This window comes from Pan paniscus, chromosome 20 (genome assembly GCF_029289425.2).
Source record: "Pan paniscus chromosome 20, NHGRI_mPanPan1-v2.0_pri, whole genome shotgun sequence".
Lineage (NCBI taxonomy): Eukaryota > Metazoa > Chordata > Mammalia > Primates > Hominidae > Pan > Pan paniscus.
Window position 1 is genome coordinate 50,360,250 of NC_073269.2, and position 15,753 is coordinate 50,376,002.

A 15,753-nucleotide genomic window follows, 5' to 3' on the forward strand; every position below is an offset into this window, starting at 1 on the left:
GGACCACTTTGATCATGGAGGAGACAGCACTTTGTTTTCAATGGAAAAGACAATTACTCTAGATATGAATTTGCCTTTCCTATTCCAATGTTTCTGATAAAAGCATCACATGTAGACTTTACAAAATGTTTTATTTTCTGCCATGGAATTCCACCCAGCATTTCTTGTGACCAGGGCAGTCATTTTTCAAAAAATGAATTGTGTCCATTGGGCTCATGTTGATAGAATTCACTAAACTTACCATGATTCCTGTTAACAGTTCCATTTCAGTAGTGGGACATGCCTCAATTCTCAGAAGTCCTACCATCTCTGATTTGTCTTCCCATGTTTGTTTACCTAATTCCTACTTTAAAATGTCCTTGTCCCTAAAATCCTAGTGATTCTGCTTTTCTGATTGAACCCTGACTGATATTGAACCATTTCTCCTCCTTTTCAGACACTACCCCTCTCTCTCAACTATAATCACTTTCCTAACTTCTATCACCATTGACTACTTTTCCTTTTATCTTTATATATATGAAATCATATTGTATATATCCTTTTGTGTCTCTGTTTTGCTCAACATTATGTTTGTGAGATTGAACTATGCTGCTGTTTTATAGCAATTGTTTACTTATTTTGTTACTGTAGAGCAAGTGTAGGCACACTACATCCCATGGGTGAAATCTTGTATATATTTCGGGGTGCGCATGTGTGTGTGTTTCTGCTTGCTAGAAGTGGAATTTCTGTGTCATGGAGAATACATAAATTTAACTCTAGCAGATACTGTGAAACATTTTCCAAAGTGATTGTACCAATTTACACTCTTACAAGGACCGTGGTAGAGTTCCATCTGCTCCATGTGCTTGCCAGTGCTTGGTGTTGTCAGACTTAAATTATTTTTAAATTATTTTTTAAATTCACCATTCTAATTTTTTAAAAGAAGTAGAGTATAATGCTGGTTACCAGGGGTTGGAGTGGAGGGATTGGGACATATTGGTCGAAAGATATAACATGTCAGTTATACACGAGTAATTTTTTAAAATCAGTCATTCTGGTATGGCGATAGAGTTGTCTCATTGAGGGTTTAATTTATACTGCTGTAATGACTAATGAAGTTGAGCAAACAGAGCATGTATCTGAAGCCTTGTACATTTGTATATTCTTCTTCATATAGTGCTTAAGTGATTTGTTGATTTGTCTATTTGGTTGTCAGTCTTATTCTTGTATTTATAGGATTTCTTTATATTCTGCTTACAAGCCTTTTGACATATGTGTGTTTTGTGATTATCTTTTCAACTGTGGCCAGCATTTTCACTTTCCTTATGGTACATTCGATAAACAACCATTCTCATTTTAAGTTTTTTAATTTTACTTTTCAGTTGGTACTTTAAAAAATCGTTGCCAACATTAGAGAAGGTCACAAAGATATTTTAGTAGCTATTTAAAAAATCTTTTAATTTTAAGATCTATATTCCATATCATATTGATATTTACATATGGGATGTGCTAAAGGTCAAGATTAATTATTTTTCTATGTGAAGAATATACAATATCCTCACTTCTTAAGAGATTTCTCCATTTTAGTTATTATCTTTGTCAAATATCAAATGACTAGATATATGTAAATCTGTTTCTGAACTTTCTATTATCTTCCATTAGTCTATTCATATTTGCATATATAGCACACTTTTAATTACTGCAAATACATAAAATGTCTTGATGTCTTATCGCATAAACCCACCTCTTTCTGTTTTCTTTTGATGTTTTGGTTATTCTTGATTGTTGCTTTTGTTTACAGATTTTAGACTCAGCTTGCTAGTTTTCACCAAAAAACTGCTGAGAATTTTATTAAATATATAGATTATTCAAAGGAGCACTGATAGCTTTACAACATTGAATTGTCCAGTATCTGAATAGCACCACATATTTTAAATTTTCATTGAAGTATAAATATATGTAGAAAAATGTATATGTCATGATTGTTTAATTTTCAACACACTCAAAATACCAGCATCTGTATCAAGAAACTGCACATAACCAGCATGTGGTAGCCATGAAAATGTATTTCACAAATATTTTAATGCAAGTAACCAAAGACCCCTATTGTTGTGTTTTAAGGTCAATCCTGTGTTTGCATCAAGGCCAGATTTTCTGAAGGCTGCTGCTCCCAGTCAATATCTGAGAGCAGTAAGGATTCTAAGGTAGACCTGTTCAGGGAGACATGGATCTTCTCTGTTGGATAGATAAGATTGTGAATACCTGACTTTAATGGCTTTTTCTTTAATATAACTTTTCTTTCTTTCTTTTTTTTGAGATTTAGTCTCGCTCTGTCATACAGGCTGGAGTCCAGTGGCGCGATCTCGGCTCACTGCAACCTCCACCTCCAGGGTTCAAAGGATTCTCCTGCCTCAGTCTCCCAAATAGCTGGGATTACAGACATGCCACCACACCCAGCTAATCTTTGTATTTTTAGTAGAGACGGTGTTTCACCATGTTGGCCAGGTGGGTCTTGAACTCCTGACCTCAGGTGATCTGCCCGCCTTGGCTTCCCAAAGTGCTGGGGTTACAGGTGTAAGCCACTGCACCTGGCCTAATGTAATTTTTCTTAAGCTGTATGGAAGTCTAGAATGATTTTATCAAATCTTCCGTTGTTGTTGTTGTTGTTGTTGTTGTTGTTGTTGTTGTTGTTGTTGAGACAGGGTCTCACTCTGTCACACAGGCTGAAGTGCAGTGGCACAATCTTGGCTCACTGCAACCTCTGCCTCCCTGGCTCAAGTGATCCTCCAGCCTCTGCCTCCCAAGTAGCAGGGACTACAGGCACGTGCCACCACACTCAGTTAGTTTTTGTATTTTTTTGTAGAGACAGAGTCTCACTTTGTTCCCTGGGCTGCCTTTTGTTCTTTACTCAGTGTTAGATTTACATCATGGTGCAGCTTCTCTCCTGTTTTCTCTCACAATCATTTCCCCTAATAAAATTCTTACACAACTAATTCTGCCTTTGCATTTTTTTTCTTTCTTTCCTTTTTATTTTTCTTATTTATTTTTTTTTTTTGAGACAGAGTCTCACTCTTGTTGCCCAGGCTGGAGTGCAATGGCGAGATCTTGGCTCACTGCAAACTCCGTCTCCTGTGTTCAAGCGATTCTCCTGCCTCTGCCTCCTGAGTATCTGGGATTACAGGCATGGGCCACCATGCCTGGCTAATTTTGTATTTTTTGTAGAGATGGGTTTCTCCATGTTGGTCAGGCTGGTTTCGAACTCCCGACCTCAGGTGATCCTGCCCACCTTGGCCTCCCAAAGTGCTCAGATTACAGGCATGAGCCACTTCGCCTGGCTGCATTTTTATTTCTAAGAGGACCTGCATTAGCACATCACCCTAAAAACGTTCATGCCCAATTCACATTCCTACTTTTCTCTCAAGGTAGGCACTGTTCTGATTTATAATAGCATAGATTTGCTTTGCTATTTTTTATACTTCATGTAAATAGAAAAAATATGTACAATTTTGTGTTTTATTTGTCCACATTATGTCCGTGACATTTATCCATGCTGTTGGAAGTGAATATAACTGGTTTACTCTCATTAATATGTATTATTTTAATGTATAAATATCACATAACTTATTAATTCATTTAATCATTGATTTTGTGTAGTTTCTTGTCCTTGGTTATTAAAATCAGTGCTTGTAGGCTGGGTGTGGTGGCTCACACCTGTAATTCCAGAGCTTTGGGAGGCTGAGGTGGGCGGATCACAAGTTCAGGAGTTCTGGATCATCTTGGCCAACATGGTGAAACCCTGTCTCTACTAAAAATACAAAAATTAGCTTGACTTGGTGGCATGTGCCTATAATCCCAGCTACTCAGGAGGCTGAGGCAGGAGAATTGCTTGAACCCGGGAGACAGAAGTTGCAGTGAGCTGAGATCGCAGCACTGCACTCTAGCCTGGGCGACAGGGCAAGATTTCATCTCAAAAAATAAATAAATAAATAAAAAATGAATAAAATAAAAATAGTGTTTGTATAAACATAAAAAGACATGTCTTTTGCTGAACATATGAATCTCCTTCTATTGATAATATATATATAAGCATGGATCTAAGGGTTATACGACAGTTTTAGTAATAGCACTGAAAGTTTTAGTGGTAGCACTAAAACTACTCAGCTTCAGTAATTACTGCAAAACTTTATTGCAAAGTGGTTGTATAAAACTACATTCCTACACGATGCAAGTATTTGCATTTTTGTCAACCTTTCTTTGCCTAATTCTTAATTTTAACCTTTATGGTTGGAATGTAGTGGAGTTCTCATAATATTTTGAGTTTCTTTGATGACTCAAGAACTTGAGTATCTTTTTATTTGATTATTGAGTATTTATGTCATCTTTTCTGAACTATCTTCAGTTATTTTTACATTTTTCTTATTTGTTTGCCTGACTTTTTTCTTACAGATTTTAGGATTTACGTATTCTTATATGCTCAGGATATGAATCTTTTGTCACATATATATTTTACAAATTTTCTCAATTTGAGAATTACCTTTTCATTTTCTTATTGGTGCCTTAATTAAGAGAAGTTCTTCATTTTTAAAATAATCTAAGTCACCTAATTTTTAAAAAATTATGGATTATTTTGGTCTCATATAATATTTTTTTCCACTTCAGGGCAACAAACAGGTTCTTTTGTTTCCCTAAGTGTCATTGCTTTACTTTCCAAAATTAGATCTGCATTTTTTCTGAAAGTTATATTTGTGAATTCTGTGAGGCACAGACGAATATATATTTTCCCATGTGGATATCTAATTGATGAAGGAGCACATATTAAAAAGAACTTTTATAATCTGTACAGTAGCATATTCTTTTCACAAATGAAATGACAGTATTTACTTTGATCTACACTCTATTCTCTTCCTTTATCTATATATCTTTAAGCAAATGCCACACTGATATTGTAGCTTTATAATATGATTAGATATCTCATAAAGTAAGTCTTCCATTTTGTTATTCTTTCACATTATCTTGACTATTCTTAGCTCTCAGATTTTACTCCAAATTTTTATAATATTTGTATCAATTTCCAGATAAAATTCTAGTATTTTTATTGGGTTTGCATTGATATGATGGATTACTTTGGTGAAGAATATTGAGATGTTTAAAATATTAAATTGTCTATCCATAAATATTATTTATTATAATTATTTTAAAGGTTTTTTGTATATGCAGGAAAATAAAAGCAGATCTTTACCTAATAATGTTTACACAGATTTCAAAAGGATTAAAGGGCCTAAATGGGAAAGGTAAATTTAGAAAGTTAATTTTTTAAATGTAGGAGAATATTCTTGAAACCTAGGACTTTCAAAAGCACAGAAATTAAGGAAAATGCTTATTAAATTTCTCTCCTCAAAATTAAGGATGCTTATTCAATGTGAGACACAGTATATGAATATTAAAATCAAGTACAGGTGCCAAGACAATTCAATGAAAAAAGAACAGTCTGTTCAACAAATAGTGAATGGTGCTAAGAAAACTGGATGTGCACATGAAAAAGAATGAAGTTGGACCCCCTACTTTACACCATATACAAAAATTAACTTATAGTGGGTAAAAGGCCTAAATGTAAGAGCTAAAACTATAAACAACTAGATGAAATCATAGATATAAATCTTCATGACCTTGAAATAGGCAATGGTTTCTTAGATATGACATCAAAAGCACAAGGAACAACAAAAAATAAATGAATGAATTGGAACTCATCAAAATGAAAAACTTTTGTGCATCAGTGGATACCATCGAGAAAGTGAAGACACCAACATAATGGATGAACGTATTTGTAAATCATATATCTGATGAGACTTGTAGCTAGAATACATAAATAACTCTTACAATTCAACACTTTAGAAAGACAAATAACCCAATTAAACAATGGGCCAAAGTATCTGAATAGACATTTTTCAAAAGAAGACATATAAATGCCCAATAGGCACATGAAAAGATGGTCAATGTCATAAGTCATTAGGGAAATGGAAGTCAAAACAACAATGAGATATTGCTTAGCCACCAGATTGGCTACAGTAAAAAAGATAATAAAAGTGTTGCCAAGGGAGTGGAGAAATTGGAACCCTCATACATTGTTGGTGGGAATGTAAAATGGTGCAATTTATTTGGTAAACAGTCTGGCAGTTTCCCAAGGGTTTAAACATAGAGTTATTATATGACTCAGCATTCCACTCCTAGATATACAACCAAGAGAAATTAAAACTTATGCCTACACATAAGCTTGTACATAAATGTTCAAAACAACATTATTCATAATAGCCAAAAGTAGAAACAACCCAAAATAGCCATTAATGAATAAATAAGATGTGGTGTATTCATCCAATGGCACATTATGTAGCCATGAAAAGAAATGAATAACTGGTTCATGCACCAACATGGATGACCCTTCAACATGTTATGCTAAGTAAAGTTCGTTTCAAAAGACCACGTATTGTGTGAGTACACTGACAGAAAATGTTCAAAATATGTACATCTACAGAAAGTAGGTTAGTGATTGCCTAGGGCTGAGGAGTTTGGGAAAAATTGGAAGTGACTGTTAATGGGTATCAGGTATCTTTTTGAGATTATGTAAATGTCCTAAAAATTGATTGCAGTGATAGTTGCAGAACTCTCTGGATATAATAAAATTCATTTAATTGTGCTCTTTAAATGGGTAAACTGTATCCATTATATCTCAATAAAGTTTCTATAAGAAATATCAAAAAATAGCTCTCCCTCTCCCTCTCTCCCTCTCTCCCCTCCCCCTCTCCCCCCTACCTCTCCCCTCCCCCTCTCCCCCTCTCCCTCTCCCTCTCCCTCTCCCCTTTGCACGGTCTCCCTCCCATGCCGAGCTGATCATTGGCTGGACTGTACTGCTGCCATCTCCGCTCACTGCAACCTCCCTGCCTGATTCTCCTGCCTCAGCCTGCCGAGTGCCTGGGATTGCAGGCGCATGCCGCCACGCCTGACTGGTTTTTGTATTTTTTGGTGGAGATGGGGTTTCGCCCTGTTGGCCCACCTCGTCTCTCCAGCTCCTGACCGCGAGTGATCTGCCAGCCTCGGCCTCCCGAGGTGCCGGGATTGCAGACGGAGTCTCGCTCACTCAGTGCTCAGTGTTGCCCAGGCTGGAGTGTAGTGGTGTGATCTTGGCTCGCTACAACCTCCACCTCCCAGCCACCTGCCTTGGCCTCCCAAAGTGCCGAGATTGCAGTCTCTGCCTGGCCGCCACCCCGTCTAGGAAGTGAGGAGCGTCTCTGCCTGGCCGCCCATTGTCTGGGATGTGAGGAGCCCCTCTGCCCGGCCACCCAGTCTGGGAAGTGAGGAGCGCCTCTTCCCGGCTGTCATCCCGTCTAGGAAGTAAGGAGCGTCTCTGCCGGGCCGCCCATCCTCTGGGGTGTGGGGAGCGCCTCTGCCCCGCCGCCCCGTCTGGGATGTGAGGAGCGCCTCTGCCCGGCTTCGACCCCATCTGGGAACTGAGGAGTGTCTCTGCCCCACCGCCACCCTGTCTGGGAGGTGAGGAGCGTCTCTGACCCGCCGTCCCGTCTGAGAAGTGAGGAGCCCCTCCGCCCAGCAGCCGCCCCGTCTGGGAAGTGAGGAGCGTCTCCGCCCAGCAGCCGCCCCGTCCGGGAGGTGGGGGGCAGCCCCTGCCCGGCCAGCTGCCCCATCCGGGAGGTGGGGGGCGCCTCTGCCCCGCTGCCCCCTCTGGGAAGTGAGGAGCCCCTCTGCCCGGCCGCCACCCCATCTGGGAGGTGTACCCAACAGCTCATTGAGAACGGGCCATGATGATGATGGCGGTTTTGTCGAATAGAAAGGGGGGAAGTGTGGGGAAAAGAAAGAGAGATCAGGTTGTTACTGTGTCTGTGTGGAAAGAAGTAGACATAGAAGACTCCATTTTGTTCTGTACTAAGAAAAATTCTTCTGCCTTGGGATGCTGTTAATCTATAACCTTGCCCCCAACCCCCTGCTCTCTGAAACATGTGCTGTGTCCATTAAGGGTTAAATGGATTAAGGGCAGTGCAAGATGTGCTTTGTGAAACAGATGCTTGAAGGCAGCATGCTCGTTAAGAGTCATCACCACTCCCTAATCTCAAGTACCCAGGGACACAAACACTGCGGAAGGCGGCAGGGCCCTCTGCCTAGGAAAACCAGAGACCTTTGTTCACATGTTTATCTGCTGACCTTCCCTCCACTATTGTCCTATGACCCTGCCAAATCCCCCTCTCCGAGAAACACCCAAGAATGATCAATAAATACTAAAAAAAAAAAAAAAATTTTTTTAAATTAAAAAAATTTAATAAAAAACAATAAATACATCAAAAAAAAAAGAAATATCAAAAAATACCAAGTAGTAGGTATTGCTGTGTCTCAAATGCATAAGGTATTAATATTCGTGGTATATAATCCAAGTGAACAAGGAAAATATAGCACCCATAACAGAAGAAAAGGGCATAAATATACAGTTTACAGAATAGGCTGTAAAGTATTTTGAAGAAATGCTCAAACTTATTAAAAATCAGAGAAATTTCATTAAAACAGTGAAATACCAGTATGTGTTTAATGGAGTGGCAAGACATAGGATGATGGTTCATGGCAAATGATGGTATGGAAATGGGTGGTTATACAACAAACTGTATTCAGTGCTCATGAGAATGTGGAATGGTTTAACCATTCAGGAGAGCAATATAGCTATTAATATTATTTGTAAATGTGTAAGTATATGACTCTGCTATGAACCAACAACTACACTTATGGATCTGTGTCCTAAATAAATTGTCACACGTTTCTATGAAGATGTATAGTGATGTTCCTAGCATTGTTATTGCCAATGGCAATCCAGGTTTCTGTCATGGAATAGTAAAATATTTTGGGTGTAAACAATTAGTTCTATAAAATAGGTTAATGTATGCTAGAAACATGGATGAATCTTTAAAACATACTGCTGAGTTTTGAAAGTCTTAACATTTATTTTTATGACATAATACCACTTATATAAACTAAAAACGTGCACACACAACCACATCACATGCACGTTGCACAAAACACACACAAAGAGAAACACAACAAACAAAATATGGGGCTGGGGGAGGAAATGAAAGTGTTCCATAGGGAAAAGAAAGGAATAAATAAATAATAAAATTATTTTGACCAAGTTGCTAGATATAAGCTTCAGTACAATTTGATTAGAAGTGGTGATATTCAGCATTTTCTTCCCATTCTCATTCTCAGAGATAAATTTTCAACATTTTGTTAATTGTTGTGTATGTTCATTTTAGTTTTAAGTGGGAATTTATATTTCTTAAATGTATAATCATAATGTTCCTCATAATATTCTCAATATATTTAGTGATGTTCCCTTTTACTTCTGAAACTGGTAATATGTCATTTCTGTCTTTTTTGTTTACTGTTACTGGACTTTGTCAGTTTTATTGTTCTATTTATGGAATGATCATTTTACTTTTTAAGATCCACTCCATTTCATTTTCTATTTCATGTATTTCCTATTATCTTGATCATTTCTTTCCATCTACCCACTGTGGTTTTGGTATTTGTTTATTGAATTCCTGAGATAAATGTTTTTATTTTTTTGTTCAGCTTTTCTCCTGTTTTAGGACAGATGCTCCTCAACTTACAGTGGGCTCACATTCTGATGAACTTACCTACCGTAAGTTGAAAGTATCCTAAGTCGAAAATGCATTTAATACACCCAATCTACCAAACATCATAGCTTAGGCTAGCCTGCCTTAAAGGTGCTCATGACGTTTATATTAGCCCCCAGTTGGGCAAGGTTTTTTGTTTTGTTTTGTTTTGTTTTGAGAGGGAGTCTCGCTCTCTCGCCCAGGCTGGAGTGCAATGGCTCGATCTTGGCTCACTGCAACCGCTGCCTCGCAGGTTCAGGCGATTCTCTTGCCTCAGCCTCCAGAGTAACTGGGACTACAGGTGTGCGCCACCACGCCCAACTAATTTTCATAGTTTTAGTAGAGACAGGGTTTTGCCATATTGTCCAGGGTGGTCTCAAACTCCTGACCTCAGGTGATCCAAGGGCAATGTTATCTAGCAAAAAGAAGCTTATTTCATAATAAAGTGTTGAATATCATATAATTTATTGAATAGGTATTGAAAGGGAAAAACAGAAGGGTTGTATAGGTACCATACTGAATGTGTATTGCTTTCACACCATCATGAAGTCAAAAAATCTTAAGTGAACCATTGTTAACTCCAGGACCTGTATATGATTTCAAGGCTTTCTGTTTCTCCTTCTAATCATGTATTAAAAGCTCTCCTGTTTATCAGTGTTTTTCTCCTTATAAGTCTGTCAATCAATTTTTCTTTATAAAGTTTGCTTTACATTATGTAAGGCTGTTATAGTTGATAGAAATTTTTCATTACTATGAAGTGTTTCTTTGTATATCTTAAAATGTTCTTTTCTTCAAGGACTATTGTACTTTGTCCAATATTAATATATTTTAAAATTAGAGAAAGAATATGAGGCCTAGGACGACAGTCTCTTTCTCTATTAGAATATTTTTATTTGTTTATGTCAGGTACCTGCAAACACTAACAGAAAAGGTTTACTTTAATCTATTTTCAGGTACGAATGTGATTTCAAGTTTTGCTTCAGTCCCCTAGTGAAGATGATCTATTTGCCCTTTATCTTTACTCCTGTAGTGCAGCTCTTTGAGTTTTACTAGGTACCCTTCTCCCGATCCCCAACTTCTTCCCCGAGGCCCTTGAACAACAGAATCGGTAGGTACCACCAAGACAGACACTTCCACTCTAAAATTGCAAATCTTGGCTAAGATTTGCTCTGGCTTTCTAGGATACCCGGAAGCTCAGGTTACTCGGAAGTATTTCCGCTCCAAGGAGCGGAACTATGGCCGTTTTCCCCGTGGGGCATTCTGGGAAGTGTAGTCAGGGGTCCGCGTAGCCTGGGGCACTTCCGCTTTTGGATGGCGGTGCTAGGGAATTGTGGGAAGTGATCCAGGGTTTCTCTTTAGTTGCTGGGAAGGCTCTTTCCCTCCAGGAGGGCTCAAGGAGACAAGTGTTTGGATCCGCTGGGACCCTCCAAGTTTTCTCAGCCTCGTCAGGGAGCAAGCGGGGTCCTGGCCCTCGTCTGGAGGAGGACTACAGAAGCTGTGGCCAGCTGGGAGGCTGGAGTTGGGAGCAGTTTGTGTTCTTTCCTCTCGGCTGAGCCTCACGTTTGGAGCAGTTCTTGCGTCCCCGGGTTGGGAGCATAATCAAAAGTTGATGCGTGGTTATTGATAATATTTTAGTGATCAAAGCAAATTTTTGTAGAAACCTTCCATCCATAATTTATGTGTCCTGTGTTTATCCCCTGAGGTTAACATTTGCTAACTTTTTATAGAGTAGTCATGAATCAGGCAGAATTTCCAGTGTTTTACGTGTATTTATTCATTTGTACTTGATATCAACCCTATTATAGTCTCCATTTTACAAATGAAGAAAAAGGGGACAGAAGAAATGGAAGCACTAGTATTTTAATCTAGGTAGCTTTATACTAAGGCTGTAATATTAGCTACTACACACTACTTTTATTAGTCTACAAGGCAAGAACCCACAGTAAGTCTTATTAGAGCAGGGAATATTTAAGCTATGGATGAAGACTGTCACCCAGGAGGGAAAAGAGTAGCAGGTTATGACAGAAGGAACACCAAATACAAAGAATTAGAGGCTTTTTATAGGAGTACAAGTAATCCACTATGGCTGGACATGTAGAGTGGAAAGTGGATTCCAAGAGAGAAACAGCATCTGGAAAATTCCTGTTTGTGCGACTTGTTAAAGCATTTGAACCTTCTCTTAAGGGCACTGGATAGACATGCAGGTGAAAATAATCAAATTTCCATCTGAGGAGATATACTTAACCTCTCTCTGCCTCTGGATCCCAAAGAGTAAACTAGAGGACATTACATTATTTGTTTTAAAAAAGTTGTGAAAATGGGCTAAGTGCGGTGGCTCATGCCTGTAATCCTAGCACTTTGGGAGGCCGGGGCGGGTGGATCACCTGAGGTCAGGAATTCGAGACTAGCCTGGCCAAGATGGCAAAACCCCGTCTCTACTAAAAATACAAAAATTAGCTGGGCGTGGTGGGGAGGGGGGGTGCCTATAACCCCAGCGACTTGGGAGGCTGAGGCAGGAGACTTGCTTGAACGCTGTGTGAGGGCGGAGGTTGCAATAAGCCGAGATCATGCCACTTCACTCCAGCCTGGGCAAAAGAGCCAAACTCCGTCTAACAACAACAACAACAACAAAACAAAACAAAAAAGAAAAGAAAAAAGTTGTGAAAATGTAGTGAGGGTCCCATAGTCTAAATAGTTTGAACTAGTTCCTGGCACATACTTGGTTCTTTATAAGAGATAGTTGTATATAACAGAATAAAGAATATATATTTAGTAAATGAGAACTGCAAACATGTACTGTAGTGGATATGTGGATATTTTTAGGTATTGCTCTCTTCTTTCAACCCTCAATTCTTGGAAACATCAATTCCATTATACATTTAAGCAAATAAAGATCAAGGTTTAAACACTGAAGTAATAAATTTGTTCATCTTTCAAATTCAGAAACTCCTTGAGGAATGATTACAGAGGCCCTAGTTGCTTTGTGGAGTTGATCTACCATATGCCAAAGCTTGTGTTTTCTATGTCTAGCTATCCTCAGTAAGCAAGTTGTTCTGAATTATATGACTGTGCTATTAAGAAAAGTGGAAATCCATAATATATTCTGCCTTCGTTGCATTTTTTGATTGCTCTTTCATTCTTTTAGAATCTAAAGAGTAGTTTTTCTAGTCGATCCTGTTAAATGTAAAAACTTAAAGGGTTTCCTCTGCCTTTTTTTTTTTTGGAAGTGGTGGGTATAATTCTATTAGTACAGGATCACATGATCTGTTTCTTATAATCGTTTTTTTTTTCTTTTTCTTTTTTTTTGAGACAGAGTCTCACTCTGTCGCCCAGGCTGGAGTGCAGTGGCACGATCTTGGCTCACTGCACCCTCCAGGGTTCAAGCGATTCTTCTGCCTCAGCCTCCCAAGTAGCTGGGACTACAGGCGCGCGCCACCACGCCTGGCTAATTTTTATATTTTTAGTAGAGACGGGGGTTCATCATATTGGCCAAGCTGGTCTGGAACTCCTGACCTCGTGATCCGCCCGCCTCGGCCTCCCAAAGTGCTGGGAGTCTTTTTTTATTTTAGGGCTCCAATTCTTCACATATTTGCTGTTACTTTTTGTTAATAAGAAAAACCTAAATTCCACTGACATCAGAGAACTGCTTCAGCCTGGCTAAACAGCAATAAGCCGTGAAGGGGATTCTGGATGTTGTAGTCCGGGAGCTCCGAGAATTTTGTCACACTCTCCGTAGCCCTCTCTCACTCGCTCGCTCTGTTTTTTTTGTTTTTTTTTTTTTTCAAGCGCGAAGAGGGCGGCACCTGGATGGTTTTTCCTTCTGGAAGTTCTGGGAAACGTATTCCAGAACTCTGTCCGGAAACAATTGGGCCCTAGGAGCGCGGGCCTTCTGGGAAGGGTAGTTCAGGAGCTCTGGGCAGGCAGAGCCACTTCCGCCCCGGAAAGCGAGGCCGCCACCATCTTTTGGGTCCGGGAGGTGAGTCAACCCTGCACCCCCACGACCCCTCTTGAACCTTTTCAGCCTGTGCTTGGGAGTAGGCGCTCCCCAGCCATCAGTCTTGGGATGGAGAGGTCGCGGCCGCGGCGGAGGCCGAGAGGCCGAGGGCGGGAAGTTTGCTCTCCTCCCGCACTTGGCAAGCAGCGCCGCTACTTCTGTGGGTATAATAAACAGCGAGTTACCTATGATCCGCGCTCCTGTTTCCTCATCTTTAAAATAGCAATAAAGATAGTCGTTACTGTGTAGGGTTGTAATTAGAATTAAACAAGATAATACGGGTCAAACCTTAGAACAGTGGTGGCACCTGATACTGGGTTGGCTCCTGCTATTGATACAGTGATTCCCTCACAAGCGCCCTTGTTACTGGAAGCTCCAGTGAAGAGAGAAGAAAGGTCAGGGCTTTATGCCGTGGCCTTTCTGTCGTATCCTTCAGGAGACCGAGCTCTTCCCGAACTTTTACAGGTCTTTTTTTTTTAGGAAGGATTGAGTCATCGGGCTCCAATGCGTGGGGATGTTTACCGCCGTTTATCCGGGATAGAGACTCCATCGTGCTAACTGACAGCATCCTTTTATTCACCGCCTCCGAATTTGCAAAGAGGAGGAAGGAGGGACTTCTTGGCTTCTCCCAGCATAGCCCCAGGTACCTGCTCTTGAACGCACTTTGTTGTTCCATTTTCTGTCCTTTCAGTTAGTCAAGTTTCCGTCACTCAGTAAGTTACTACTGAAAAATGATGAAATATTTGTTGAATAAATGTGAGAGTGGGTAGGAAAACTACTTGGAAACGAGTATTACCAATAACATCTTACCACTTTGATTTTAAGGCGTTCGTCTGTGGACCATAGCTATTGATGAAGTAGGTCTTGTTATTATGTTATGAGGAAATTAGGCAGAGCTTATGTTATTAAATACTTCCCCGAAGTTATTCAATTGATAGTAAGAGGTGGATTTGGGATTGAACCCAAGCATTCCTTTTCAGACTGTGTGATCTTTTTTGTTTGTTTTTGTTTCTTTGGTTTTTGTTGTTGTTTATTTTCTATTCCTTTTTCTGAGTCTGTGGTCTTAATCTCAATGATACAGTCGTCTTCAGTTATCTTAAATAGTAACCCATATGGCTACCGGTGAGTCGTTGGAAATCAGCCTTGGGAATGTAGGTATGGATTTTATCGTGGAAGATCTCAAAAACTGCACTGATGAATTTTGAATTTTTTAGAAAAATCCTACAACATCTCACTTACTTAATTTCATTCCATGTCAAAATATGTCATATTCTGGTTATAGAAGTAATGAATGCTCATTATAGAGATGCACTATCCAATCCAGTAGCTATAAGCCATGTGTGCCCTAGGAGCACTTGAAATGTGTCTAGTCCAAATTTAGATGTGCTTTAAGTGTTAAATACACACTGGATTTCAAAAACTTTGTACAAAAAATGTAAGATGGCTCATTGATAATTTTTTGTATTATATGTCAAAATGGTAATATTTTGGATACATTGGCTTAAATTATGTTGTTGAAATTAACTTCACCTATTTTTGTTTTTGTTTTTTTGCCTTTTTTATATGTCACTGCTAGAAAATTTAAAATTACTTATGTGTGTCAGTATATTTCTATTGGACAGCGATGTTATATTCAGAAAACTTAAATTACTTATAATAAAACTGCTAACACTTTAATGTGTTTCCCTTTAGTATATGCTATGGATGTTTCTCAAAACAGGTTTGGTATTCTGTGTAGTAGTTTTTTTCTTAATATATTATGAAAATTTTCTTTTTTTTTTTTTCTTTTTTTTGTGAGATGGAGATTCACTCTTGTTGCCCAGGCTGGAGTGCAATGGCGTGATCTCAGCTCACTGCAACCTCCACTTCCCAGGTTCAAGTGATTCTCCTGCATCAACCTCCCGAGTAACTGGGATTACAGGTGTGCGCCATCACTCCCAGCTAATTTTTGTATTTTTAGTAGAGACGGGGTTTCACCATGTTACCCAGGCTAATCTTGAACTCTTGACCTCAGGTGACCGCCCACCTTGGCCTCCCAAAGTGCTGGGATTACCGGCGTGAGCCACTGTGCCCAGCCGAAAAATTTCAAGCATATTCAACTGTCAAAAGAGTGGT

The 15,753-nt window shown here is 39.3% G+C and overlaps 1 protein-coding gene across 18 annotated transcripts in view; it reads left to right on the forward strand.

Moving 5' to 3' along the window:
* ZNF227 (zinc finger protein 227) overlaps nucleotides 1-15,753 on the forward strand; it is a 62,027-nt gene that overhangs the window by 18,447 nt on the left and 27,827 nt on the right. For 5 of the 18 annotated variants that reach the window (XM_055104144.2, XM_057300705.2, XM_055104142.2 and 2 more), the window contains one exon: nucleotides 14,119-14,281. The gene's annotated coding sequence lies outside the window, so the exon portion shown is untranslated. Of the gene's footprint in view, nucleotides 1-12,631; nucleotides 13,799-14,103; nucleotides 14,282-15,753 lie in introns of those variants that run through there. The other 13 variants (XM_008970780.4, XM_014342742.4, XM_008970782.4 and 10 more) reach the window with 10 other exon arrangements.